Source organism: Papaver somniferum, chromosome 8 (assembly GCF_003573695.1).
Source record: "Papaver somniferum cultivar HN1 chromosome 8, ASM357369v1, whole genome shotgun sequence".
Taxonomy (NCBI): Eukaryota; Viridiplantae; Streptophyta; class Magnoliopsida; order Ranunculales; family Papaveraceae; genus Papaver; species Papaver somniferum.
In genome coordinates this window covers 17,978,991-18,006,355 of record NC_039365.1, presented here as the reverse complement: position 1 = coordinate 18,006,355, position 27,365 = coordinate 17,978,991, and the positions used below count along the sequence as shown (strand labels likewise).

The 27,365-nt window shown below is 37.6% G+C and overlaps 1 pseudogene; it reads right to left on the bottom strand.

The window, feature by feature from the left end:
- The window catches only part of LOC113305195, a 45,194-nt pseudogene extending 25,428 nt beyond the window's left edge, over positions 1 to 19,766 (bottom strand).
- Positions 19,767 to 27,365: the final 7,599 nt, after the last annotated feature.

Sequence of the window (27,365 nt, the reverse complement as noted above, 5' to 3'; positions counted from 1 at the left end):
ACCAACTCGAGCAAAGCTCGAGTAAACAAACCCTCACACATCACCATCACTCTTCTATCCACCTATTATCAGCCTACATCTTCACCTTCTCCTCTCAACGAAGAATTAGGTTAATATTAGTTGGAGTAGGGGTAAGGATTAGGGCACCAACTCGCACCAAAGAAGCATGGGAGGAAGCAGAAGAATGGGTCGAAGGCTATGAAGCAAATCAGAGAAGTATGGGTAAGATTCAACAAACCCTAATTTCAACTGTATTTGGGTATTTTTGGGAATTGGGTGTATGAACCCTAATTATGTAAATTGGGTATAAATAGAAGGTGTTTGGTGCTGTTGTGGGCATGCCTGGACTAGCCAGAGCACCACCAAGAGGCCTGGAATAGCCGCGACCTCAACTGTTAATTTTGTTTTCAATATCAGTTCATTTTAAATTTCAGTTGTTCAATTCATCATGTTCTAGTTTAATTGCTAAGGGGGAGATGAAATCATGATGCTTCTGTTAATTCAATCCAAGCTAGATATTGTGCTTGTTGTGCTGAAATGTTTAGGATAGTCTTAATCAAAGAACATCCTTTAGGTTGTTAAAACACCTAAGTGGCTTCTCTGCGGGTAGTTGCAGTGTGAGAGCCCCAACTATCACAAGGTTTAGAATTATCTTAGTGCCTTTAGCCTCCTTTCTAACCCAACCCTTTGATGAGCAGCAGGCATAGAACCTCCACTTCCATCTAGTTAGTCAGAAAGCCTAGAAGCTGACTGATAACTAACAAGGGACAAGAGCAGTATTGAACTGAGATTGCCTTAGCATAGGTAAAATGGTGGATTTGAAGCCTTAGTACCCTGCCACTGTTACCTTTACTTTCTGTCACTATTTCAGTCACATACCAAAACATCTCAGTTGTGTTTCAACACAACACAAAATTCATTCCCACTGTTACTAGAAAAGTAGAAACAACATTTGCACCCTCCAAGTCCCTGAGGACTTTCCCTTTCTTCCCATCACTAGCTACATTCGACCCTGTATACTTGCAGGTGTGCTTAAGCAAGTAAGCCTAAACCCATTAAGAGAACCCAACCTGTGGGCTTCCATTTTTAATTTGTGGGCTTGTAATAATTTTTTCCATTTTTTTGTTGGGCTTGTAATTTAAGTTAACTTTTGGGTTTGTATTTGAGCTTAACTGTGGGATTGTCCTTATCAAAATTTTGGGTTTCAAAAACCCAACAAACAACCTAAACAAGGTTAACTGAACCTTCCAACTCAGCTGGGCTTCATTAGTTTCTGGGCTTGCTGAAGTCGTTAGTGGGCCGTGTACCCAAACTCTAGGCCGAAAGTTGGGCTCTGTTTCACAACAATTTTTCCAAAACCCAACAGTGGGCTTGGCCTTTTTTTCCCTAAAAACCAAAAAGTTTTTTCCCATTAAAACCAAAAGGCTTTTTCCCATAAAAACCAAATGTTGTTCATTCCCTTAAAAACCAAATTTTTCCCAAAAAGTCCAATCCCATTAAAAAACCAAATTTTCTTGTATAGAGTCTAGTAGATAGTTTCTTAGTTAAATATTTTGTTTCTTTTGTACATATTTTGCTAATCCAATGTGACTCTTAACTGAAATATGTTGGATTTTTGCCTTGAATAACGGAGTTCTAATCTTGCTTTCGCCGACATCCGGGTATTCTCTTTCCTTTTTCCCTGCTCAGCATGGTCCTATTCGTATGTTGTATTATAATTTTATTCATCTTTTGAAACATTGAGGACAATGTTTAGTTTAGGTTTGGGGGTATAGAGTAGATACCATGATAATATGCCATAATCGAAAAACAGAACTCCTTCTTTTTTGAAAAAAAAAATGAAAAAAATCATAAAAATGGAGCTCATTTACCTTGAAATGTTGACTCTTGTGCATGTATGTAAACATAAGGATTCTTAGTCTAGATATTTAGGCACCCTGATTCTAGCACAATTCACATGTGATAAGAAACTTGCACACGCACAATCTACCAATACATGTATAGCCTCGATCTTCAAGGTGTTTGATAGGAAGTTAGATTGCCAATCACTTTAGAATACTGAATGAGACTTGACTAGCTTGTTCTTTGGTTGGCTGGGATAGAAGTTGGAGGATACGTTAAGAAAAGCAACCATAGAATTTGACCGGATGCATTCGATAAGGGCCACCTCTTGCTAAGAGTCATGTAATTATGTTTTTCTTTTTGTTCATGTATCAAAAGTGTCACTATGTTGTAAAGATCAAAGTTATTTCTCCCAAAAAAAAATATCAGAAAAAAATAAATAAAAAAAATCAAGTATTTATTTATTCCATGTTTTGTCATGTTAAAGACAATAGTTCTCTCTTGTTCCAAAAATAAAAGAGAGTAATCAATGTAAATAAGAGTCATGTAAAGAGTCATCTTTTTGTTGTAAATAGTCTTGTAATAAGCAAGGAGGGTGCAGCCATCGATGTATAACGCGGGTAAACTGAAATATCACCAACTCATTGGGTGAACATTCACAATTCTCGTAAAGCCGGACAGCTAGCTTGGCTTAGAATTCGGTTCTTAGCCTAAAAACTATCTCTTGGTGATTAGTAGTCATAACTTCAGGTCATTCTAGACACATGTGTAGATACACTTTACACTCTTATCACATGTCTTTTTTTGTTATCAGTGCTAGGATTGTGCCTTAGATAGCTAGATTGACATCTCCATTTTGCTGCGAGCTTAAACTGACTTGCACATGTCACATTTGATGGAATCTGAGCTTATATTTTGGCCTAGAACTTTGTAGGTACGTTCTAAGCAAACCTTCACGAGACTTCACTCGTCCACTAGGGACACTTAGTGGTTTAAAAGGCTTAGTGCATACGCTAAATGCATTCGAGAAACCAGCGACAGTGGTATAGGTAGGATTTCCTTAGTTTTGTTTTACTTGAGGACAAGTAAAATTCAGGTTTGGGGGTATTTGATGAGTGCTAAAAAGTGCATATTTCTATATATTTTTCTTGGCATTTAACTCATCTTTTGTGCATTAATTCTAAATTTTATCCCATATTCTGTATTTTCTTTGTTTTCAAGAATAAATATTTTTATTAATTAATTTTGCATTTTTAGGTACTAAATAAAGCCTGGTTAACTCACGGAGTGAAAAGAGCAAAGAAACGACAAAGACTCCCGCAGAAAGGCAGCGAAGAATGGTGTTTGCAAGAGCCGGACCAACTAGAAGTGGGCTTGGAAGGAAGAATTTGTTCTTAAAGAAGAAGTGGGCTCAGAATTGTCTAAGCCCAAACTCTAACCTAAGTCCAAGACCAAGCCCAAAGCCTGCCTAAGCTCGTAGCCGTCAGATTGGATCCACAGATGCATCCTACGGTCGCTTCATCGTCGTGCATCGAAGTCTGAAGCTCCTGTCAAACACTACAGCACCTAACTCCATCTTGAGCCGTCAGTTTCGTTGTACTTCCGCATCCAACGGTCGCTCCTCGCTTCCTTCTGTCTCGCCGTTAGATCGATCCATCATCTTCGCATCCAACGTCGCATCCTCGTTGTTCATCAACAATTGCTAAACCCGCTCAACACCCGAGTACCAAATACCCTATACCCAAAACAAACGCACCCCAATCCATTTTCCATCGACTTCTTCTCTTTCTCCCTCACCCTCTGCAACACCACCATACCCTGCCGCACCACCATTCCCACCACCTTCTCCTGCTGCCTCCACCAACTCGAGCAAAGCTCGAGTAAACAAACCCTCACACATCACCATCACTCTTCTATCCACCTATTATCAGCCTACATCTTCACCTTCTCCTCTCAACGAAGAATTAGGTTAATATTAGTTGGAGTAGGGGTAAGGATTAGGGCACCAACTCGCACCAAAGAAGCATGGGAGGAAGCAGAAGAATGGGTCGAAGGCTATGAAGCAAATCAGAGAAGTATGGGTAAGATTCAACAAACCCTAATTTCAATTGTATTTGGGTATTTTTGGGAATTGGGTGTATGAACCCTAATTATGTAAATTGGGTATAAATAGAAGGTGTTTGGTGCTGTTGTGGGCATGCCTGGACTAGCCAGAGCACCACCAAGAGGCCTGGAATAGCCAGGACCTCAACTGTTAATTTTGTTTTCAATATTAGTTCATTTTAAATTTCAGTTGTTCAATTCATCATGTTCTAGTTTAATTGCTAAGGGGGAGATGAAATCATGATGCTTCTGCTAATTCAATCCAAGCTAGATATTGTGCTTGTTGTGCTGAAATGTTTAGGATAGTCTTAATCAAAGAACATCCTTTAGGTTGTTAAAACACCTAAGTGGCTTCTCTGCGGGTAGTTGCAGTGTGAGAGCCCCAACTATCACAAGGTTTAGAATTATCTTAGTGCCTTTAGCCTCCTTTCTAACCCAACCCTTTGATGAGCAGCAGGCATAGAACCTCCACTGCCATCTAGTTAGTCAGAAAGCCTAGAAGCTGACTGATAACTAACAAGGTACAAGAGCAGTATTGAACTGAGATTTCCTTAGCATAGGTAAAATGGTGGATTTGAAGCCTTAGTACCATGCCACTGTTACCTTTACTTTCTGTCACTATTTCAGTCACATACCAAAACAGCTCAGTTGTGTTTCAACACAACAAAAAATTCATTCCCACTGTCACTAGAAAAGTAGAAACAACATTTGCACCCTCCAAGTCCCTGAGGACTTTCCCTTTCTTCCCATCACTAGCTACATTCGACCCTGTATACTTGCAGGTGTAGTTGTAGGCTTTCTTAAAAACCTACCAGGTAGGCCTAAGTTAGCCCAGTCTTGGTGTAGATTATTAGGGGTAAAACATCATTCTTCAAATATTCTATAAAATCCTGGTAGGTAGCCCATTTTTCCAATACAAAACGCTCCCTTGCGAGATAAAAATTTTCTGTGAGCGACCATATTAATTTTTCCCAATCACGTTGAAAATCTGCCATTTCACCTCGGCTATCTCGTCGTCGATTTTAAACTTATCTTTCGCTTCTTTTTGTTTCTCCTTCGGTAGTTTCTTAATCCTCTCCATCTCCGACTTCCTTGTTGGCCAAATAACCCTCTTGCAATTAGTTTGCACATTGTTCCATATATGAAACGTGCAAAGATGGTGAGCGCGTCGGGAAAAACACGTGGTATGGCCCACATCAATGATTTCTCCTTATCCGTAATCAACACCCTAGGAGTATAACCTTCTTCATTCAATAACTTGACCTTTTTCAATTCCCACAAATAACTTTCCTTCGACTCGTCTTTCAAGAAACAAAACGCAACGGTAAATGTCGACTTGGTAGATGTTTTCCTAAAAAAGTTCAATATCGGCATGTTGTACTTGTTCGTTTTATATGTGCAATGCATAAAGAGAATTTGATGGAAATATCTTGTCAATTCTACACATTCCGGATTCGCGATGAAAAAATATTCCACTTCTTGTTCATCATTCGTGTTATAGGCGGTAGAGTACTTTGCCTTCTCAAACAAAAATAATAATTGTTGCAAAAGCATCCTATCTTTCCATGACTCATTTCTAAATTTTTCTCTTTAGTTATAGATAGTTGCCAATGAGGATGAGTTTTTAGGAGTTTAACACCTTCACCCCACTAAGAATATAAATGGGTCTTGTGCGTCTTTTACTTAACACGCGTACTAACTCCTTTTATAAAGTGTTGAGCCTTGCCGAATAAGGATGATTGATCAAACTCTTCGGAATAGGATGAGTATGATAACCCGAGACTACTTTTTCCGTATACCACACTTTCTTGTCGTCGTTAAATTTAAATTTAAGCTTAAAAGGGCATCTGCACTTCTTCGTATTATAACGTCCCTTCTCCTCATTGTTTTTGGCTTATGCTCACTACCCTTTTTCCAATGGCTCTCATACTTTCCACTACACTCGTAAACCATTTGAAAACTGGTGGAAGTAACTTGTTTATACTCACTACTCATTCTTTGCATCTTTCCACTCATAGTTGTTTGCATAGTGAGCACTTGTGTCCTCGAAAACTTGCATCGGTGTAGGTTGGTCTTCTATAACCACCTCTTGATATTCCATAACCACCTCTTGGTCTTCAATAACCACCTCTTGATCTTCCATGAAAACCTCTTGATCTTCCACCGGAATGTACGGTACAATCTATAATAAAATTAAATATGTCACATCATTTTCAAAAAATACACAGAAACGGTTGGGTCGAAACTGAAAACCAAACCGTCAATAATTAAACGGCTAGGTCGAAAAGTTACGTTATAGCCGTAATACAAGATACGTCTGGGTCGACAAATGATATTCCAGCCGTTAAATATTACACGGATGGGTCGAGCACCCATGGTACCAACCGTAAACAGTTTACGTATAGGAGTTCTTGGCCGTTGGTTTCCCTGTATTTGGATGAGTCGGATTTCGGCTTAGAAAACGAGTCGTAAAACTAAACACGGCTGGGTAACCCATCTGGCGCCGTCAAAATTGAATTGCATTTAATACTTTCGTCCAGAAAAACTAACCGTCGCCGACAGTATTAAATGCTTCCCATGCACGTAGAAAAAACCTGGTCGTAATTGATTAGTTACGGCTAGGAAATATTCATCGTTCCATCCGTAAGGTTTCATAACGACTGGGAGTTCATGAACTGTGAGCCGTATAACTAAATAACGGCCAGGAGTTCATGGTTTCCCAGTCGTGATTGTACTTGGCGGCTGGAAATCTAGGGTTTTCGGAAGGAAAAAAATGAAACTTCTACCTACTCTGAGCTTAAAAACTGAAATTGGAGCTAGAATAGAAGTATACCTGGTGTTCTTGAGCATTTGTTTTTTCGATTTCTTCTTCTTCTTGGATTGGTCCTTCGAAATCATAGAAAGGTTCATAAGGGTTATTTTGAGTTTGAGAAAAAAAATCTTTATATAAATATATGATAAGGGGTGTCCTAATTAGTATTTGGTGACCCTAAAAAGCCCCCAAAAAACGAAGACTTTCTGAACCCCAATAATAGATTTCTAAAAAAAAATGATACTCCTATAAGTTCCCGCTAGGAGAAATCCTGCCGGACACCGACTGGCTTTACAGATTCAATAGTTTTTCAGCCTCAAAAATTTAAATAAAATTTGCAGTTTATGGATGTATAATATTTTAAAGATTTAAGAAATGCTTAGTGTCAAAATTTCCAGCCAAAGGCGAGAAAGATTCTTGTAACCTTTATGACTTACAGTAGGTAAGATGGATGAGATCAATTGGATGATTGCATGCTGCTCCAGCTTGTCGGGCTCAATTGGTGGAAATGCCACTTTTGGAATGGGTTTCCAAAAGTGCCACCCCTAAACCCAACCTACCAAAAATGTCACTATATGACATTTATGTCCCTAATAGTACAGGACCCTTAGTTGTTTGATATTATTTCCAACTTTCAAAAATTAAAACAATTATTTTTTATGTGTTTTTTAGTGCCAGGGTCCTATACAAAGGGTCCGGACTCTTTACCGAACCCTAGGCGTATATTAAAAAAATATTAGAAATCGTTTTTTTAATGTACTTAAGTATGCAGGGTCGCTTCAAGAAGGTCCTGACTCTGTACAGGACCCTCTGGATCTTAGTTTAAGGACCTTTTAACTTGACCACCTAGGCGCCATGTAGGCGCCATGTAGATGACAAGTAGAACGAAAAAGGTGAGGACCTTTTGCGCCAGGGTCAGGACCCCTAACTAAGAAGTCGGGACCCTTAGCTAAGGACCTTTCTCAAGTCGACCAAGTAGGTGCCATGTAGGTGACAACGGGGATGAACGAAGTGATAACATTCTTACTAGGGTCAAGACTCTCAAAGTCTGGACCCTACCGTTTGACGGGACCCTAACGCTTCACCTTCCTTACACCCCCATTACACCCCTCTTTTCCTTACATAACCCACCTTCATTCTTTTTTTAGCGGTTCATCTTCTTCTTCTTCCTTCTTTCATCTTTTTTTTCTTTTTCATGGCAGCTGCTACACCATGAAAGCTAATCATCCAACTGAGATAGAGAAGGAAGGATCTATAGGTGAGCTTAACTTTTAGCTCTTTCAAATTCGATATTAAATTTGAGTTAATTTCAAACTCAAAGTTAGGGTTCTTCAATATGTATTGGGGATTCGAATCCAATACAGTGAAATAAGGTATTGCGGTTCTTGAATATGTACAGTGAAATAAGGTATAGGTTATCTTTAATTTTGTGGTTTGGTTACTTAATTTATGTAGGGTTCATGATACAGGATGATCTTATAACTGATAGTATGTTATGTTTTGTGAAATGCAGTTGTTAATTTGTCGTCGCCATAATGATAAGCAAAGCTGTTCTCATCCACTAACTGATAGTATGTTTTGTGAAATGCAGTTGCTTTTAGAACCCTAAATTGTCGTCGCCATAATGATTAGCAAAGCTGTTCTCATCCACTGCAATGGTGAATGGGTGCACAACAAAGGCAATGATGACTACAAAGGTATGACACATCTTGCAGGGGTACCTGATAAGTACACTTTTGAGGATGTGAAGAAGAGAGCAATGGATGTTTTCGGTTTCGTGCACAAACCTTGTTTTGATGTGTATGGCCTCATAGATGTCCCGGGAACCTCATTTAAGCAAAGGATTAAAATTGTTAGTGAAGAAATGTTGATTTTTTATGTTGGATAGACATGTGGAGTCCCAAGCTTTTACACAATCAAATATGGAGAAGAAGTAAAAGTAGATATTCCTCCCGTGACTCCCAAAACAACTACTGGAGATTACAGCGGATCCAAGATGCTTCCCCACACTCCCTTGACCCCTCTTAACAATCTCACGTCGTGTTCCAGTGAGGATTATCAGTCCAAGAATGAAACCATCAAGGGAGATGGTGGTGTTAAAGGTACGTTTATTTGCCCCTCTTGTTATTGTACTTTTGTATTATGTTTTTCCTGACCAAATAGTCACACTAATGTTGAATGTTTTATTTTTTCAGCGAGTACTAGTGGTCCAAAGACTAGGAGATGTCTTGAACCAGTAATGACTCCATCATCCAAGAAACTCCGATGTCTTCATGATGCGACAACAACTCCAGCGCCGGTTCTGGATATTCTTAAACCCCCGAAGCGTATGAAGTACAATGATCTATGTGTGGGTAACACTTTCAAAAGCAAGGGGGAGCTGAAACTTATACTTGCAATAGCCAAAGTAGAAAGAAATTTTGAGTACAAAGCTTTTAAATCCGACAGCCAGAGGTTTATTGCCAAATGCAAAGACAAGACATGCGAGTGGCGTCTGCGAGCAGTTCCCTTAGATTCTTGTGGGTGGTGGAAACTCACAGTTGAAAACGATGTGCATACTTGTGAAAGCAACAAAAGGACTGACCCTGAATTAAGAACCAAAGAGGCCGCTACTGGAATTGCAGAGCTTTTCAAGCACAAATTCAAAGAACTAGATGAGGCATTTACGCCCAAACAACTGGTTAAGGACATAAAAAGGAATTATGGAGTGGTTATCAATTACCAGCAGGGATACAACGCTTGCAAGCGTGGTATTGAGCTGATCAAAGGTAGTTATGATGAATCGTACCAACACCTCGTTGGTTATAGTCACATGCTTGGTGCTCGTAACAAGGGTACTGTTACCGAGATTGTAACTGATTCAGATGATTCTTTTCTATATTATTTCTTTGCGTTTGGAGTATGTATTGAAGGATTCAAAAACTGTTTCAGACCCGCATTTGCGGTTGATGGTACACATCTTACAGGGCCACGCCAAGGAGTTCTACTATCAGCCGTTGGAATGGATCCCGACGAGTCGATTTATACTATTGCTTTTGATGTTGTTGATTCAGAGAATAATGAATCTTGGGAATGTTTTATGAGAAAGTTAGTCGGAGTACTTGGCGATAAGTATGCTATGAATGAAGATGTTGTTGTGGCAACAGACAGGCACCCATCGATCGGTAGAGCCATAAGATTGGCATTTCCTTGTGCTAATCAAGTATACTGCATCCACCATCTTTCAGGTATTTAACAAGACTTTATATACTACAAACACACGAGTTTTGTGTTTAAATAGATTTGATGTTAGTTATCTGAATGGATACAACGTTAACCTTGATTTGTGTTTAGTATAACTTATCGGACTGTAGGTCTTTATGTGTGCGTATCTAGATAGAGTTATGAAGTCAATGACAATAGCATCATATTGCATATAATGTCCCAGCGGAGGTGGCAGAACAAGTTTTGTAGCATCAATAGCATCTTATTGCATATATGTACAGTCCAAACAAGTTTTGTTGTCCACCCTGTTGTATGATACATTTCAGACATATATATATATATATATATATATATATATATATATATATATATATATATACATGCTTCATGTTGTACTTATAGGTCAATCCTGTAATGTTTGACCTTGCAGAAAATATCAAACAGACCTACCACAATGCCACGGCTTCGGTGGCATTTACAAGAGCTGCAAAAGCGTTTAGAAATGATGAGTATGAACTTGCTATGAGAGACCTAGGTTTACTGAGCCCCGCTGCTTTAAAATCTGTAGTGGATCTTGGACCGGAAATGTGGGCCAGGGTGAAGGCTAGAACAGGTCGTTTTACTCTCATGACTACAAACGCCTGTGAAACTTTCAATTCAAGAATAGCTGATGTTAAAGGTCTTCCAATTTGTCATTTATTCGATTACATTCGCAGGTTCCTTATGGAATGGTTCTGCGAACGTATACAACTAGCTCGTGATTGGCAAGATCCTTTGAGTCAACATGCACGGGATATAATCAAAGAACGGTGGGCTGTGGCAAAAAGGTTTGTGGCTTGCCATGTCGATGGGGACGATATGAAGTGGACGAGGGTGACTATGAAGAGCAGCACACCGTCTATCTTGACCGAAGGTCTTGCACATGCAAAGTGTTTGACTATCAGCATCTTCCGTGTCCCCACGTACTTGCAGTGTGTGAGACATATAAGATAAAAGAAGAAGGCCTTTGTGGGGAATATTATAAAACATCGGTTTGGAGATCTATGTATGAACCTAAAATCTATGGTGTGCTGAGCCCAGAAACTTGGGATGTCCCAGCGGAGGTGGCAGAACGGGTGGTGCTTCCTCCAAAAACTACACCGGAAGTTGGTCGTCGGAGCATCAAGAGGAAAAGGTCCGTCATTGAAAAACCTAGAAAGAAAAGAGCTTGTTCAAGGTGTCACCAGACAGGGCATTATGCTAACAGCAAACGTTGTCCCAAGGCTTAGAACTGGAGTGATTTTGGTTGCTGACATTGCTTACCTTGTTATGTTTGTTTGAAATAGTTTAGGCGGCATCATTAGTAGAGTGGATTTAGTCATATTTTCATCCTCATGGTAAATTAGTTTTTCTCAGACTTGATATTAAACCTTAAATTTCGGAAAGTAGGTGTTTTGTAATTGAATTTGGGAATTATCTTATGTTTATTAATTGTAAGTTCTACAGGCATGTTTCATGTGAACTGATTACAAGAATCAAAAATCATTTACTACCATGTTGTTTTAGTGATTGGTAGATAGGTGATGCACTTTTTTAAACGTGTTAATGTTCATTTACTTTTCTTATTGAAACAACGAAAATTATATAGCCATAACTAGGACAACCTAGAAGTAAAAACAGTTCCATCGCACCTAATAAAAAGGACTTCAAATATAAAATAAACTAATCAGACATTATCTTAAACCATTCTTCATCAATTTTGTTTTCAAGTTCTGCGTTCTTGTGCCTTCGGATATCGCTCTTCATTGCACCATTCATCAGCTCAACAAGGGCAAGATCTTGAAACAAACTCTGTCCAAAATTCTCTTCCTTGATCCATACGCCGCTGCCATGATACGGAATGATACATGACTCCGGGACTGAGATCCTTAACCTGTTGCATTCTTCACGTAACTGGCGATCCTCCTTTACTAACTCAAACCACTCCTTACAGAATTGGCTACCGTTTTTTGTTGTGTAGAAATTAGTTACTACACGCTTAGCAATAGGTTTTTTAGAGTCAACAAACTCATCACCATCCGATGCAACACCATTCCCCCCATATATGGCAGTATATTGATTTCTTGTTCGGGCAGTTGAATTAAGTGAGGTTACGTCAGACTGTTGAGAGGATCCTGCCATTATTTTCAGATGATTTGAGATAAAAACTTGTAAACAAATGTACCTAATAACAGTGATTTTCTTTACCCTAGAGATTATTAAGCACAAACGAATATGAATGATGTCCATTTATACTTATGTTGGCAAACATGTGGAATTTAATTCCAACTAAATATAGTTGGCGCCTCTCATGTTCACCTCTCATGTGTTCCATTTTTTCTACTATGCTTTCAAACAGTTTTATTTTGGTTTTATCTATAAATAGAGGTGTTCCTAGATAAGAATCTTTCAGGGCTCACTAGAACAGAAGGTGAAATTAGGGATTCAAGAGAATCCCCCCAAAAAGGCGAAGAGAAAGATAGTCTTCTTGCAATAGAGATATTATTATCAGATAAAGATGGGGAATCAGTATTTGGTACCGGGTCTGGAGAGTCCGACCCGAATCCGACTTCAAGAGTAGTCATGGGACCCGCATAAGCTTGGTTTTGTGTTTTTTTTTTTTTTTTTGAAAAGACCACCAGGGAAGGGATAGAAAGCCACAATTAATTTTGACAAATCAAGACAGAACTAGGTTGCATGCAAAACATATCATTCTGCCGCACGTCCTAGGTTAATTAAGACTGAGAGACTAGGAAGAGGTAGAGGAAACTCAGACAGCAAAAGAAGGAGACAAATCAGCAAAAAAAGATTATAGGATCCTGAGATGATCTCTCTCAGGATAGAGATAGAGACGAACTAAGCATGTTGAAAAGAAAAAGAGATTAGGATATGCATGATGAAAATATGATTTACTATTCGGGAATGATTCGCAGAATTACTAACTAAGTTCTATTGTATATTTTTACTACCTATGTATTCTATATTGTTTTTAAACTTTAGTGGATTTTTTATACACATTTTTTCTACATGTGTATTCTTAGTTTTTAAATTCCAAGTCACCCAAACCAGTGATCTTTAGCTGACACTAAGCTGCTAACTCCCTTCAAAGAACATGAAGTAGATAAAATATCTAAGCATCAATTTTTAGAAGCAGAGACAAGCCGCTATACATACATAACTTAAGGATCATAACATGATCAAAAAAATATAAACAGATATATCCAGGGTATAAGAGTCCATCGCCACTAACTTAGATTTAGAACTACAGCTGACATCTTTTTCAACTATACACATCCAAAAAACAGGGACCAACATGCTGGCCAGGAATTATACTACAAGATCATATGATTACAGGTTACTATTCACCACTTGTGCCATTCACCTCTATAAATTGTTTCTTGAATAGCTGCACCGCAAGTTCGCATCGATAACGAGTAGCGAAAGCATGTTCGACTTCACAAACAGGAATAGTATATGGATCAATTCTCCAAATATAAGGTTAAAAATTCAAGGTTAAAAAATAGACTTCAAGTAAGACTCACGTATCATTTTGCTTAGGGGTTTTTAAGTCATATCTACACCACCATGGACCGCGGTTGTATGCTTTCTCCAAATAATCACGAATTTGACCGACTTCCGGGTGAATTTTCTTGAGCGATTATTACGATTCGGTCTAAGAGAATCATAAGTTATAATTGTCTTCTCCTTTACTTGAATGGAGACTGCGACCCAGTGAATATTTTCAATACAAACTACACCATATACGACATCAACCTTATCCCAAGAGGGTAAATGCTCACTAGGTGGTGAACCACGGCGTCCTGCTAACCCTAGTCTGAATCTGTCAACTTGGGAAAAATTACCATTCGCAAAATGTTGTTGTTTCACGAGCAAGGCATCTCAGTCACAATGTATTCAGGCAATAATATAAATAAGTAGAAAATATCCAATCTATTCTGCACAATAACTTACCGGTAGGTGACTTTCAAAGTATGACCAGGTACCAGTGGATTTGTTAGAAGGATAAGACTTGTGCAAAAGCACCAATGCACTGTCAATAATCTGCAGGAAGACCCATAAACATAAAACTTCTCACAACCCAAATGATGTTCTCATTATTAGATTTAATCGTCAATATCAAATGATGCAATATGACTCACATTACCGCATAACCAACCAGTTGAACGTAGTAGTAGTTTATACTCAGAGCAAGACAATAATGATGTACCATCACCATTATAGTTATCGCCATGTTCCTTGATACTGTGGTAAATTAAGATCCATTATAAGGCAACACCATGATTGTTAGTTTTCACATATACAACAACACAGAGAAACAAAAAGGTATACTAGGGAGGAGAAACAACAAGACACAAAAACAAAAGGGTATACTAGGGATGAGGCTAACCCGAGGTTTATGAATCTGTTCACATCATCTATATCCTGCTTCGTTATTTGCTGATCCAATGTGTCTTCTTCAAAATAATTCATGATAACAGGCTCTTCGCTTGTCGGAACCTTTTTTGCGTTCTTTTTCGCCACTTTCCCTGTAGGAGTATACGGGGGCAACAGGGAAGGTGCAGGGTTTATTTTCCTCCTATCCCTTCCCTGACCTTTTGTAACATCATCAGAAAGAACGATAATGGGTGCAGAAGGGCCAGTGCAGGGTTTATTTTTCTGACGCTTTCTTTTTTTCCCCGGTGAGCTGTTACAAATGTTTTTTACCTACATATCCGACACAATCAAAAAGTCATACCACGATAGTTTTGTGAAAAAAGTACAAAATATATACGTGCTAATGTAGCAACAAAACTAGAGATGCAACAAATACTTACAACAGCTCGACTCACATCAACTTCCTTATTTGGAGGATTGTACGGATATGGTGTATTTAATTCAATACTGTTGGATCCATTGCCAGGAGTCACATCTGGCTTCTGCATTGCTGCACCATCATAATCTCCTTCCTCGTTATGTCCTCCAGGTGGAGTCCCCTGTTCAAACAACATAAATATCAGTTCAATAAAACTTCAATACCAGAATAGATGTGACATTCTATCTATCTTAATACAATGAATTTCCAATTAACTCACCGTTTTTGTCTTTGACAATGCACAGTACGTCTTGGTTCCACCAATCTTATCCTTTATTAATTTGATCTCGGCAGTTAAACACTCCACATGATTCAACATTGTTTTATGGCTATTACTTACCTGGACACTTAACTCCTCCAACTGACCCTTCAATGCATTTCACCAATCACCGTCATTTTCAAATCCTCCGTATGACCAATCATTGAATTTTTCACAAAAGACTCGAAAGAAACAATGACTGAAGTTGATGTCCTATAACAAAGAACATCAAGTTGGGAGCGAGGATGTGCCACACGTGCTTCTTCCTCATCCTTCTCAAACAGATCTTTTTCCTCCACCACATTTTCATTCCCTAACAGATCTTCTTCGTCCTCTTCATCATCCATGCTGCTCTCCTCTGGAACCTGTTCATCCACAAAAATATTTTCAGTCTCTAACATATTTTCTTCCCCACCCTTCTCAAACAGATCTTCATTCTCCACCATTCAGTCTCTAACATAGTTCTGTTGAACGCTATTTCAGCCCAAGGATAAGAGTTGAAGTCGACGAGGTTATCCACCAGGTACCAGTGATCATGCTCAACTACTTTGTCATCTCCCTTTCCCAGGACATACCTGTGGACAACATATAGTAACGACAATTTCACCTTGTCATCAGATTCCAGTGGGACTTTGAAAATTTCACATTCAGCATTAGAGTTGCTTGATTGGTGACATTCACGCGATATTTTTTCCTCCTCCTCCTTTTTGCTACATTTCTTCGATTTTTTTCGTCGTCGTCGTCCTCCTCCTCCACTTTGCCAAAAAGTAATAATTTCAAACGTTTTCCAGTTACTGGTTTTCCTTCATCGGGGAAATGCTTCATCTTAAGGCAGGGCTTCGTGGCGGGACGAGAAAAATTATGGTCCGACTTCCTAAAACTAAGCCCCGAAATCAATGCGAACTCTTTCTTTCCGAAGGAGAGTTCCTTTCCACAAACCATTACGCGCATTTCTTCACCGTGACCCTTATCACCTTCATCACCCGTGGAGATCTGACTAGCCAATAAAAAATGAAACAAGGCACTAGACCACGTTTGCATTGGCAGGTGCAGTAAGGGGCCAATTGTAGTTGACATAAATTTCTCTTGCTCGGCAGGAGACAGCAGGCTACGCACCCACTTCAAAACCTTCGGGCTCGAGCATGTTGTTACCTTGCACGTATAAGCCCAGTACCTGGCAGGGTGAAAAAACATCCTACAACATAGAAATAAATTGTTACACCAATTACAACATACAAGTTCTTAGAATTAAGTATTTGAGAGCGGAAAGCAGCAACATTGGAAAAAGATAAATAGTCGTACATTCCAACTAATCCAATAACCACTTGTATTCAAGTTGTAAAAGTGACTCAACGAATGACCGGTCTAGTTTCCGTTTACAAGTGGCTTATACCAAATACACCTAGAAAGAACAATGCAGCAACATGGAAAAAATAGGATTCACATAGAAGCATCTAACTTTCTTTTATATATAAATAACTAAACTATTGTTATTGTCATTTTTCAAATTTAACTTATAGGATATGAATGCATACATTTCAGCATTTGACAGGGAATGCTCAACGGTACCATCGGAGTTAAGAATAAGAAAAAAAACAATAATGAATTCATGTATGAAATGAAAGACTCTAACAGTCTAACAGACATTAGAAGAGGGAAAAATACTAAGCCATGATATAGATTCCTAAATGATGAAGCAGATTAAAAATGAATTCAGTACTTAATATACCCTCTCTTTCTTTTGTTATCACATGTCGTTTCTCCTAAAGATTTCAATGAATCTCCCAGCAATTAAAAAAAAATTGGCATGACACAGTACATTAGTATAAATGTCACCTATTACCTTTCAACACCATCGTCAGATACCACTCTTTTGTCCTCCACAGTGGCATTCGGTGATATAATTTTCTCCACATGATCAGCAAATTTCACTTTTTTAGAACACTTCTTCTTCTTCTGTCCTGCACCCATAATTTAGAACCTACAAACATATTATAATCGAGATTATTTAGTTACTCAAAGTAAACTCCCGACACAAAGTTATAGTGATTAAGTAAAACTAAGTTCCTATCTACCTAAAACTATGTCCAACACACACATACGAGCACCAACATAAATAATCTGAAAGCTCTAATTACCAAAACAAACTAACAAAGAAAAGGCGACTAAATTAAAAGCGTTATCTGTGGATACCACATCCCTACGGTTGTCTAGCCGCTACCAATTGAACAATAAACTAGTTTTTACTGTGAGCATACTAAATTCTCATAAAATAGTGCTATACTTCGGAATTTAAAGCTCTTAAAATTCACGCAAGGACACTTCAGGTTTCTATTTTCACCGACTTAGGCATCATGCTCTACGCATAATCTCTCGCATACACTCAACTTCAAAATAAAATAAAATAAAAAACAGTAGAGTAGGAGGCGAACCTAATTGATTTATTTGTTTCTTCCTGAATTTATTGATCACCTAACAATGAACAGAAAAATACGAAGGTCAGAATGGTAACCATAAAGCTTAAGCAAACCACACATCAAAACAATTGAGCATTCATCCATGGTTGTACATAGAGCTTAATCGACCTCAATTTTGTATCAAGCATTGTTTTTAAGCTTAAAATTGCTGCAAGACTAAAATTATCAACGATATTTTATTGTTGCAAGACTAAAATTATCAACATCTATGCAACACCTTAACGTAACTTGCAAGTTTCAAGTTTTGTGTTCTGGATACTGTCACAGTTAAAATTCCCTACCACCCACTCATAAGAACACCAAAAATAAGGAGTTTCAGTAGACCTTCCCTATACCCACCAAACGTTTCAATCTTGCAAATACGTTATTTTACTGACACACACTGTTCTATTTACTTCACAGCTAATTTCCAACCACCCTGGGCTGCATGGGGGTAAACAAGTGGAAGGATAAAGCATTCACACTCAACAAACCAAATAAATGCAATCTTAAATGACAACAATATGAACCACTTATGCACCAAATTTCAAAATAGGTCCATGCCAGTGTTTTAAGTTGCAAAGAATCATTGTTGATGGCCATATATCAGAAGAAAATAAAACTTCTGACAACGTTTAATCCTACCACCAAGAGCCAATGTTGTAAGCATCATACACTACATCAATCACTATAGTTCCCTGATTCTTCAATCTAAACCATGATATGAACCCTCAATTCCTAGAGTCTATTGTAAATTCTAAAAATTAACCCCCATATACCCATCGATTTGTAAAGATTAAATAACGCGTTTGTCATTACAATAAGTACAACTGAAACATCAATTACACATCTTATCACAAAACATAAACGAGCAAGTTTTAAGCATGTTATAACATCAGAATAACAAAACCAGAAAATGATAATCTGTGGTAATACCAGAAACTAACTTAATAACAAACTTTTGTTATTAAGAATGTTGTAGCACCAGAATAACAAAATTATAATCTATGGTAATACAATAAACTAACATAACAACATGATAAACAAACTAAGATTCAGTTTCAGAAACCCCCAAAAAAATCTGATTAAAAAAAACCAAAAATCTAAAGGCAAAATCTTATCTTCAATTAACCAAATAAAGTTTCAGAACACCACTTATCATTCAAAATCTTAAACACCTAACCAAAAATTGCCTACTTTCATTTCATATCCAACAAAATTGAATCTTAATTTCAGATTGATAACAAATAAGTTTAAACCCTAAATCATACCCTTTTTTTTTCTTCCGCTCGTTCTGAGGTTCGGTTGATATCTGTGTATCCAAATCTTCTCCCCTAATATCTTCTTCCAAATACCTGATTTCTATCCATTATTATTTGTTCTTCATAGATGGTGAATTGGGTATGTAAAAATCTAGGGTTTTTCTGGATTTTCCGTTATGGGTATTGGTGTTCTGCTGTGATCGTTGGTTAATCTCTGCTGAGAACTGAGAGAAAGAACATAGAGGAAATGAGAGAAAGGTTCTAGAGAGAAGGAGATAAATCTCCAGACGGAAATAACTAGGAGGTTAATCTCTCCTGACGTGTAGGTGACTCAGATTTTAATTTTTGCTGAGGTGGTAGCTGACTCAGACAATAGGGTGTGGACCTTTTCTAAATAAGGGTATAAAAGTTAATAAAACCCCAAAAGGGTACTTTAATGTATATTTCATTAAGGATGGCATTTTCAGAAACTTGTTTCCATTAGGGGCTATTTTCACACATTAAAGTTGTAGGTAATGGATTCCTTCCTGAAAGAAACATATAAGCCACTATTAGTAACGAGATTTTAGTGACAATTAACACTTGTAAGAAAGTTCCACTTCGTGTAGTCAGATAATTCATTACTACATTATTCCTCAATTAAGGAGACAAAATCTTCAAATTTAACTCACTGAAACCTATACACGAGTTGGTAACTCAGTACTTCCCATAAAAATGAATTGGTAACTTGAAACGTAGATAGTTCCACAAACATATTGCTTGATTATTCTATAGTTTTCCATGATTGTTCATAACAATCGACGCGGAAAAATTATGAAACAAATCGAGAACCCCAAATAATTACCTTATTGTGTTGCTTCCTGTACATGGCTGTCCATGTAAGCTTTGAGGGCTCCAACTTGTTGTGGAAATGCCTCTTACTATCGACACAAAGCATCTTGCACAGGGTAATTACTAATGAATTGCACAGGGTAAGCAGCGTTATGTTTTCTTCACCCTCTTTAGAGTTAGCTACTGAAGCACTATATCTCTGCGCACCTTTTGCCGTATGTTCGGGACTCCATCGCAAAGCAAACGATCTAAAAGGTCAGACGAAAAATCGATTCTATCACTTGTAATAATACCCAATCGACCACACCACAATCCATATATTTGTAATTATATACTTTACATATGTATAGAGAAAGAGCCATCTTTATCGTCTATATGTCAAGGTCTGTGATCTATTCTATACCCAATTAAAGTGAATGGATATGTACATCTTTATGAATGAATATCTTTTTAACTTACTATGTTCCACTTCGCCAAATTAATGTGTGATCGGATGACAGCTCGTTTTATAACAAAACAAAATCAATGGTCTTTAATAGCACAATTAATTATGTTTATTATTTTCCTTTTTTTAAAAAAAAAATATAAATGTATCCCTGTGCAACACGATTTGGAGCAGAAAACCAACCACAAACAATGGCTTGTTTCTTAATCAATGGTAATACTAGTAGCAGTCTTCTTGTATCTGCCAAACTCCTTATTGTTTTAAGGATATTTTTCGGGTTTTCATCGATAACGGATGGCTTCGGAGTTCATCGTTATCCTAATTCAGTAATCGTGAGGAATGAATTATCCCCAAATACAATGCTTACCTATCATTGCAAATCTGCAAATGATGATCTAGGCGAGCGTAGTCTGGCTTTTGATAATGCTTGGTCCTAGGAGTTTTATGTCAATTTTTGGGATACAACACTTTTTTGGTGTAATTTTTGGTGGGACGATAATGGTATGCCTAGACAAGGAGGATATCAAGTTTTCAAAGCCAAAAGGGATATGGATAGATGTGGTGGCACTTGCGAATATGATGTTCGAAAGGATGGTCTATATGGCTATAATTTAGCAGCGGAGACTTATTTGGTGTATAAATGGCCATAGTCATGAACAATGTATGTAATAAATGTTCTCTAATGAGAATCAAATGATTTAATTAAATGAAAAACATGGAATCATCTGCATGTCGTTGATTATAAGATCGGCTCTCTTCCATCATCGACAAACACCAGAATTAAAAGAATCAAAGTTGTTACATGAACATGTAAAAGCAAGACTTTATACTGATCTTTATCCACCCTACTCTCAGATCACTAACACACAAATCAGGCTCTCCAAAAGTTTATCTGTTTGTCCTTGATTGAAGAACAAAATTTATGATGTTCTTGACCAGATGAATATATGCCGAGAATGAATGCCATATATATTCTCATGAAGCCACATATGTTCTTGTAAGTAAAGGGTCCCTCCCTGAAAGCAACATATATGTCCACTTGTAACAATCTCATGAAGCCACTATCAGTAACTAGATTTTACTGACAATTAGCACTTGTAAGAAAGTTCAACTTCGTGTAGTTAGATACTACCTCTATTTCTAAATAATAGGCCGGTTATATTTGAAGGTTTTGTTTCCTTAATCATAGACTAGTGTAACTACTAATAATTTACTTCCTCCTTTTCTAAATGTTGGAAAAAAATGGGTTTCACAAAGGATGAATGACACAGAGAAGAAAGTGTTGCACTCCAAAACTTTCAAGGCTTGTATAAATTTCTTTTAGACAAATATTTCTACCCTCCCAATAACAATTGGCGATTACAACAGGTATGCGAAATATTGCCTTCAGGATACAATGAAAGCCCTGCAACAAAAACTGAATTCAAGGTTTGTACCCCTTGATTCAATCAAGAACACACAAAGAGATTTCTGATTTCTGATGATGCTTTTTGAAATAGAGAAAACAGATTGATTTTTCTTATTTGTTAAACGAAACTGGGAGAAGCTATTTATAAAGGGTTTTGCACCTGTTGGGAATAGGTTTTTATTCGCCAACAGGTTTCTATTCACGAAACGTCAGGTTCCTTCATCAACAGACATCAATGGTGTCTTTTGGATTCGAAATTTTCGAACAGGCTTTTATCGGCCAAATAAAACCTTCAGTTCAAAAAATTCTTCCGGGGGCGTTGCCCCCTTGAAACCCCCACCAGGGGCGGTCTCCCCTGGACCCCCACGACCTGACCTGTCAGGTCGACCACAGTCTGGGGGCGATGCCCCCCAGGACCCCCCTTTGGTTAGCGGCGTTGAAAATATTCCAACACTAAATGATAGACAGGTTTATATTGTTGGAAATTAAAAATTGCGTACGCGCGTGAAATTTTCTACCCGTAAATTTTATGGAGAAAAAAATCTGAAAAACAGTTGTGGTGGTAGTTTTCACTTACCGATGATATTTGTTGCAGCAGTGCTATTTGGTGCATTTAGAGAAAACGCACCACTATAGCAGCAAATACCAATAACATTTTAACCCTCTGACATTGATGATAAGAATTTGCGGTCCTCGTACTGGTCAGCATAGAATTTGTATGTGGCACCAACGACAGAACGGGGGTTAGGGTGGGTTGTAGCCCACCCAACATTTGAGAAAGTTTGTTTCAAGCCACGAAGAAAGCCCAAAACGAAATATTTAGCGGGAAAGTTAGGCGCATATCAAAAAAAAATATTTTTATTGTCAGACCTAATTTTAGATACCGTGACACCAATAACTATATGAAATTATTAAAAATGTCTGCATGACGGATTATGCATCCGCATGATGGATTATGCATCAGGGGTATAATTGGCAATGCAACTTGGATATAACATATCTAAAAATCCGCGCCTTGGAATTTTACAAATTTTATATCGTTGGAAATCTTTTTAAGAGAGCTATGCAACGAGTACAAACAACAATATCAAAATTTTGTTTTTGAGGTAAAAATCGGAGGTGATCATCATTTTAGGCAAAATTTTCGAAAACTTGATACATAACCATGATGCAGCCACCAAAAAAGATGCATAACACATTCCGCAAATGCATAACGAATTACGCAACCATTTTCTCCATTGCATAACAAATTATGCATTTGGATAACAAAGTTATGCATTTATAACAAGTTATGCAACCATTGTTTTGGTTGATTTTAGTGCGTACATAAAAAAAGATTGATGCATAATGCAGTATGCATCCATATTTACGGATGTATATCAGGTTATGCGTCTATTTTCTCGATGCATAAAAGATTGTGCAACAATTTTCTCGATGCATAATGCATTATGCAGTCATATTTTCGGGTGCGTAACAGGTTATGCATTCATTTTCACGACTGCATACCATGTTATGTAGATACTATTGTAGGTGCATTACAAGTTATGCAGTCTTATTTTTTGTTGGTTTCAATACTAAGAAAAAAGTAGTTGCATAACGTGTTATGCAAACGTTTTCTGGACTGCATAACAAGTTATGCAAAAAAAAAAATTGTAGAAAGTGTTATGCAACAAATTTTGTAGATGCATAACAAGTTATGCGTCCATTTTCGTAGCTGCATGACAATTTATTCAACCATTATGATCAACACCAACTCCTCAAAATCAAGTTATCCAACCATTATCATCCATCCATAGTTTCTCCAACTCAATCTCTATCAATCACTCCGTTCTATAATCTTGAGATCATAATCACTCATACCCATGGTGCTCACCAACAAGAACACCATTTCATTTTCAGTTCCACAACTACCAGAAACAGTCGATGGCATAAATATCATATTTCTATCAAGACCCATCAATTTCAAAGCACCAACTTCATTATCTCCTCAAGCCAACAGCTCAAACATCATTCTTCATCTGCAATCATTCCATACACCCATTAATTTCATCACAGACTCTCTAATCTCAAACAGCCTCCAACCACCACCATCTTTAGTTAAACACTCATACCCATGATACTCACCAGCAAGAATACCATTTCTAAATCTTGGCTTAGTCTATGATGCAGAACCAGTAGATTACTATTGTAAGAAGTTCCATTTGTAAACCATCTGATGTTCCCAGTAGATCCCCTCCAAATTCAGAACATACAAAACTCTAAGTTCTTACATATCCTTAGTAAAGGACAGAGCTTCAAAAGTAAATAAATCCTAGAACTTCGTAGTTTAATCAACCAGCCTAAGATTTAAGATAAGGCTTCGATGATGGCAAAAGAAAGGGAAACTGATAAACAATTGCAACCGAAGATAATTCTATATATCAAGGATTCAAGCATAACTTTACTCACATAAAAATAAAAATATTTCACAGAAGAGGAGGGGATAGAACTACCATTGATAACCATGAAAATATGTTACGAGATGGGTTTAATCTTAATGGATCGTTAATTTCAATGTTTGGATCATAAAATTAAAAAAAAAGAGTCTAAGAAACCTAGAAAAGATTAAAATTGAAAACATAAAACGAAATTGAAATTGAAATAGGAAAAAGAAAAAGAAAAAAAACAAGACGACAACAGATTTTGAAACGATAAAAAAAATGATGAATGGTCTTCATCTATCAGTTACAGATCTCCTCTTCCAACTCTTGATCTATAACTTTACTTTCGAAAAATCTCGGAAAACGGCTAAATAGAATCCCCTAATGGTAAGAAAAAAAACAAGATTGGATTGTAACCTAGAGATAATTTCAGTTGATCCATAAAACAATCAAGCTCAGCTCCTCCACGGAGAGAATCGAATGAAAACGAACACAAAGATAAGCGAAAGCATAATTTCAGAAAATATGGGCGTGCGCCTAATTTTTTTCTCCAAAAAGGGTGCATCCGTGAACTTTTCTGATGATGGGTTTGACAGTGGGAAAAATCTGAAAAATGGGTGTGGTAGTAGTTTTCACATTTTTAGCCCCCTTGAATAACAATTTAACCCCACTTTAGCCCACTTGTAATTTAATTAATTTGTAATATATTTTACGCATCTTCGATGACATTTATAATTTCATGATATAATGTGGGAACCCATGTGTGAAATGTATGCAAAGATATAAAAAATAACATTTAAAAATTCTCGGCACCCTTTTGCCGCCATTTCGTATAATACTAGTGTTAGAGTATTGTTCGGTCGAGCTTGCAAGCGTTGCTATCTCAAGCATGTTTATCAAGTTTAGTTGATAAAAACTATAAGTCTTGATTTCTAGTCTACTTATAGCTATGTCTCGAATTAGGATGGAATATGTAGTTGAGCTTTAGACTTCACGATGTTCATCGATTGAAGACGAAGATCTATTGAGGACAGCTTTGAGGAACTTCATAAACAAAAGGTATGTGGAGACTAAAACTTATCTATCACTCAAAAGTCTATTTTATTCTATCTCCTAATGACACTAAGTCGTATATCTATATATACTTTTATATTATACACATGTGATATTTCAAGCTGAGCTTAACTCGCTTATATATTTCTCGAAATATGTGTTAGAAGCTTTTTGCTTTATCTACGTTCATCATTATTCTTGACGAGTTTAGTTGGAAATAGTTTATTTGTTGGAAATTAAATAGTAAGTCAAAAGATGAACATGTGGAAATTGCTTTGAAACATCTTACATGATTTGAGTGAGACAATCATTTGTTGTCGACTTGGAAAGTTTCGTATTGATCATTTAATCACTTGAAAAATTACTTATAAGCTAATAGTTTGTGTGAGACAGTTATTTTCGTCTTCTAAGGATGTTTCAATGATTGAAATGGGAGTTTAGAACAAATATCTTAGTATGATACAACACAGTATGCTTACCTAGTATGCAAACTGTTTTGGTATAATTTAGGTCCGGAAACCTTGTTTGCATATCAGTATGAAAACTATTTTAACTGAAAAGTCCGGGAACCTTGCTTGCATACCAGTATGCGAACGGTTCTACCTGAGTTAGGTCCGGGACGGCTGTTTGCGTACCCGTTTGCAAACAGATAGGCAAGACCAAAGTCCAGATGTTATAGTTTGCATACCCATTTGAAAACTTAGTCAATAAAGAATCGGATGTTATGATACAATACAGTATGCTTACCTAGTATGCAAACTGTTTTGGTATAATTTAGGTCCGAAAACCTTGTTTGCATACCAGTATGCAAACGATTTTAACTGAAAAGTCCGGGAACCTTGCTTGCATACCAGTATGCGAACGGTTCTACTTGAGTTAGGTTCGGGACGGCTGTTTGCGTACCCGTTTGCAAACAGATAGGAAAGACTAAAGTCCAGATGTTATAGTTTGCGTACTCATTTGCAAACTTAGTCAATAAAGAATCAGTTAAGTATGATTCTCGTACTCATGAACAACTACTTTTATGAATTACGGTTTACAATCTTTGTAAACCGTGGATGAATGTTCATGATTTGATTCTTATATATAAGTACTTTGTACAATTACGAACCAAACCGATTTTGTTTCAGTTGGTTCGTATACATTTATATTAAATTATGAACAATTAAACAAACCTAAACACAATTACATTTATTTGGTTATGTTTCATGTTTGATTGATCATCGTATTTGATCTAGATTATTAGATGAATATGGATAAGATAAAATTTTCATATGTCTAACCTCGGTTAACTATTGTTGAGCCAACTCAATATACCCACATAGGCTGCATCACTCTCTGACAGAGAGAATTTCGTATCGACGCACTTTTAAGTTAGCTCGATCACGCTTAAATTCCTTAAGGAAAATCTAGACTGTTAATATCGGTCTAAGAAATGATCACGGCCACAATATTTGGCCGCGTGTTTTAGCAAGCCTAGACCACTCCTGGAAGAACTAGGCAATCACCGTATTGACCACCGGCGGGCACACTAATGCTCCAATCTGTCGGACTCCGTTTAACACACTCCAGCGTCATCAAACGCTATGAAGAAGAGCTCAAACGAGCTAGACCGGCAAAAACGGTCTCAGAAACATCACGGTCGTCCAACTTCGCCAGCCTAGTTGGACGACCTGGATTTTCCTACAAATGATTAAGGAAGTGCCGACATGTTCATTGGCGGACCAACTTCTCCCTTGGTCGATCGACCTGCCCGCGGCAAGCCTATAGGGCGTTCAATCGTTTTCCCAAACTCGGGCAAACACGCTATTTCAAAACCCTAAATTTTGGGTTGCGGCAGTATACTAGTGTCGCAAAACCATCATACCCGTCCAACTTAGCCATCATAGTTGGACGACTTAGATCGTGTTTCAGACGACCAATGAGGTGCAGATGAGTTCATTTCCGGCCCAACTCTATTCCCACTTGATCGACTTGCCCAAGGAAAGTCAATCACACATGAAACCGCTTGATCGAACTAAGATGGATGTGGTTGTCTCAAAACCTTAATCGGGGTTTACGGCAACATACTACTGTCGCAAATTGATCACAACCATCCATCTTCTCCGGCCTAATCGAGAGGTATGGATCTAATTTTGGGCGGTCCTGAAGATGTCAGTGTGATCACCATCGACCTACCTTTACATATGTCTGACCGGCTTGTTCAAACTAGGGCTCGATGCCTTGAAATGCTCGCCCAAAGAGGGGTTGGCCACACGACATTTAAACCCTAAATTACATCAACGACAATATGTAACTACCACAAATCATCTCGTCCATCCAACTTTGCTAGCCTAATTTGATGATGTAGATTTTTTTCCAGCAAACCAACAAAGTAGC